Source organism: Magnolia sinica, chromosome 4 (assembly GCF_029962835.1).
Source record: "Magnolia sinica isolate HGM2019 chromosome 4, MsV1, whole genome shotgun sequence".
NCBI lineage: Eukaryota > Viridiplantae > Streptophyta > Magnoliopsida > Magnoliales > Magnoliaceae > Magnolia > Magnolia sinica.
The window spans coordinates 15,664,648-15,668,831 of NC_080576.1; the positions used below are offsets into that span (position 1 = coordinate 15,664,648).

General features: G+C 37.2%; 1 long non-coding RNA gene across 1 annotated transcript; it reads left to right on the plus strand.

The window, feature by feature from the left end:
• Nucleotides 1-2,295: 2,295 nt before the first annotated feature.
• On the plus strand, nucleotides 2,296-3,194 carry LOC131244380 (uncharacterized). The gene is made up of 3 exons (XR_009170264.1): nucleotides 2,296-2,530; nucleotides 2,824-2,923; nucleotides 3,014-3,194. It is a non-coding gene; the product is annotated as an uncharacterized LOC131244380 (long non-coding RNA).
• The last annotated feature ends 990 nt before the right edge of the window (nucleotides 3,195-4,184 follow it).

Genomic DNA, 4,184 nt, shown 5'->3' on the forward strand with positions numbered 1-4,184 from the left:
CAAAGGAAGAGAACTCTGCTGGTAATAAGAAAAGTGATTTACCTTCTACTCTCTCCAACTTCTTGAAATGCGGAAAAAGCAATGGATGATGATCTATCTTGGTTGAATGGTTTAAGCCATGAAACCAATGAATGATGTTCAGGAACCCATAAATAGTTGGTTATGGACATTGATTCTGTTTTTCATTGGGCAGGAATACTTGCTAATGTTTCAGAGGCTTGTAAGCAAGATCTTGACTTTATGTGTCCCAACCATTGCAGTAATTCGGTGAATTTCTACATATGAGATAAATTACAATTGTTATCTCTAGCTAACTCCAATTCTAACATGTTTCCAAGTTCAAGTGATTGCATTTTTTTCATAATCTTGGAATTAGTTTCTAATACAAGGTGACTGTCCAAACAGAGGACATGCAGTTGGCACAGGCTGCATTTTTGCATTGGCACATGACTATCGGCTCATGGCCTCTAACTATGGTTATATTTTCATGAATGAGGTGATAAAAATCACCAAGGGTGCATTTGGATGTGTTATTGAATTGAATTGCAATAACTATTGAATATGTTCTTTCATGACCAAATTGTAATTACATTTTATTTTTTTAAAGTCATTGCAATTGCAATTTGGAGCCTAGTTATCAATACTTGGGAAGGTATATGCAATTCAGAAGTTAGAAAATAACTTAAGTTTAATTTTCATATCCGCTTTCAATATACCATGGCCATGCTGAAGTTTGGATTGAATTGCAATGGCTAGTATAATAATTTTCTCTCTCTCATGAAATTTTCTTTAGAGAAATGCTACTAAATGCATTGCTGTTTATGGTGCTGCATTGTTTCCACTATATTCTGTAATTGAATCCATAAACAAATCTATTAAAAAAATCAAGTAGCAAGTTCACATATCCATAAACGAATCTATTAAAAAAAATATAGTAGCAAGTTCACATAAAAGGCATAATCAATAAGGTCTTTGGTATATTTACAATGATCTAATTAATGCAATCCCTAATTGCAGATGCCGTGGTTCCGATCACTTGCTTTATATTAGTGTGTTTGTTCGCCCTACAGCACTATGGCACGCATCGGGTTGGGTTCTTTTTCGCACCAGTTGTGTTGACTTGGCTACTTTGCATCAGCACCCTTGGCTTGTACAATATCTTTCATTGGAACCCGCATGTTTATCAAGCGCTCTCTCCATATTAGTCCTGAAAGAGTAGTACTATCCATGGTTTGCTCAATATATGGTGATGAAAAGGTGAGAAAAATCTTATGAATAACCTTTAGTTTCATCAGTGATTTTTACTTTAGTGGGACATTATATTTGACAGAGCAAGCATTGAGCCAAATTTTCATGAGTTGTACTTGAAGTTCTTGGAGAAAGTTAATTCAAGATTGTTGAATAAGGAGATTGTCAAAGCTACTTATGAGAATTGCAAGGTGCCTTCGCAAAACTTTTTGTTAACCCTGGTTGTCATTGTCATCACACATATTTTCCAATCTCCCATAGACACGGACGAATGAGGTCCAGCTAGAGCTTCTACAAGGGACCTTCAAGTGCCTGGAATGCACATGAATACAAGGAAACTTTGAACAAACCCACCATATCCTGTAAGCTTTCATGACACATCTTGTTTATTTTCTGTAACCTCAACGGCGCTTGTCATTGAAGTGAATGTTGAATCAATCTCTTGCAGTTTACAAAAGTTTAATATATAAACAATGTTGAATCAAATCGCCTGGGATTTACGAAAGTTTAATATTTAAAGTTGTTCAAAGGCATGATTTTTTAGTGGCTCATCCACAATGGGCCCATCAGTTTGGTTGCCAACTATTCAGCAAATGTCCAATTATTTCCGATTGAAGGCCATTGTCCATTTGTTCAATCTGAGCATCCTATGGTTGTGCCGTTTTTAGAAGCCTGTAACCTTAATCCTTGCCATTTTAGTAGAGCATGTCAGTACTACCAAGTGAAAGAGAGAAGGGAAAAATCCTAACTTATCAAATAAAATAGTCTCTTCATGAAATACTACTGGATGGTGAGATCGCCTTCTCACATTAATCAAGTGTGCATTTTTTCGGGGATGCATACATCACTACATTGTTCCCCTGATTTGTGTGTAATTATCAATTACTGATGCAGAGTTTCAGCTGTCCTTTGTTGAAACTCCTGCCTTAACTATGATAATTGTTTGACCTTTACAGCTTAATTTGTAGCTTGTCATTTCAAAGTTTCTTCATGGTGATGAAGTCTGACTTTTATTCCATGACCGTGGGATGTTGTATCTGCAAGTGTATATTTGTGACTTGTGCAAGGCATCAGATATTTCATGACAGAAGTTTTATTACTCTGGAGGAGCCATATCGGGAGATGTGCCACACACTGAAGCGGTTGCTAATCATTGATTAGCAGTGTGCAGCAGGCCTATTGGTGTAATGTTAGCTGTTTCATTTACTTTGGGTTGGCATCTGTAGAGTCTCTATATAGGGATTTGGGCTGCACGATTAAGCATTGGCCAATTATCAATCAAGTACAGCACGCATATCCGTAATGTTATCTGTTGTGGTTGCTTTGAGTGGGTTCCATGGTGCAATCCAATTAGCATATGCTGTATTTCAACATCTCTTTATATTGGTTCTCTACTTCAGCTATCTTTTCTATTGATATCTTCAAGGCAAAATTTTCCACTAAAAACATCTCACTAATGTATTTTGGGGTTATTTTTTCACTATATCCATATTCTCCTGGCATTCTTCACTATTGTATTTAGAAAAGATAAATTTCCTATATGCTTCTCTCTAACTCTGAGATTGATGGTTGCAGAGTAGTGTAGAATGTGGCTGTCCCATTTGACAGCTGTAGATGCAGCAATTACGAACTTTATGTAGGCCTTCGTACTGCTGCAGATATCTTCATTATTTAAGTAAGCTCTAATCCAGTCATGTGTATAACTGCGTGCTGATGGAGCCACAGATCACTTCTAATATCTCTCCCCCTCCTTTCAAATAATCAGAGAAGAGCACACCTCCAATCAAAAGCTGTTAACATATTTGGCGGTCCTGATTGAGTTTAGTGTTCTTGGGACTTTCTCGAGGAGAAATGGCAGCTGAGCTTGTCAATTCAGTAACAAGCGAGAAACTGAAGGAAATGGACTGGACAAAAAACATTGAAATCTGTGAATTAGTTGTGCGTGAACAAGGGTATATTTTAGACTACATATGTCTTTCCACCATTCCTGATTACTATTGGTGATTTCTGCAAGCAGATAGTTATGAATAATTTTATTTAGTTACATACATTAGTCTCTATACATCACATAATCACTGCCTCACTGGATAATATATTTGAAATGGTTCATACTATATAGAGAATTTGTTTTTATTTATTTATTTATATTCAAGACCATTTATTGTAATAAATTTTGTTTAATATTTAGTTTTATTTGTATTGCATCATTTTTATGTTTCAAATATTTAAAAAATACAGGTTTTAATCGAATTATATATAATAAAAAATTACTGGCATGCTAGGGCCTCTCAAATCCATGCAAAGGCTTTTAGCGGCGCTTGTGTAAAACTCTTACGGCGCTTTTTAGTGAGCAAAAGTGTTCCAAATCACTTTTACCGGCGCTCTGTGTGATTTTTAGCAGCGCTTATTTGCGTCGGGGAAAAGGTAAGATTGCGGCGCTCAGAAAAGCGCCGCGAAAAGATAACTAGCGCCTTACTTTTAGCCCCGACCAAGTTTGGGATGGAGTATTAGGGCTGATGGCTCTTACCGTTGCGGTTTTGGGACGTGGATTTCTGCACTGAGAAGCTAGGTGGGACCATCATAATGTTTGTGATAAGTCCACCTCGGCCATCCGTTTGGGAATCTCATTTTAGGACACGAGACAAATTGAGGCCGATCCAAGACTCAAAAAGGCTACACCAGAGGGAAAAGTGGGAAAGAAATGCCTGCATTGAAACCTTACAAGTGTCGACGTTAATGTTTATATGCCATCCAAAGCGTTTATAAGGTCATCCTCACTGGGATGAACATAAGAAAACCAAAAACCTAGCCTAAAATTGAAGCATATGTGGGCTACAACACAGGAAAATGTGGGGATACTGACAGCCAACGTTGAAACCTTCCTAGGTGGCCCCCATGAACTGTTCAACAGTAGAACTTCAATTCACACTATTTCC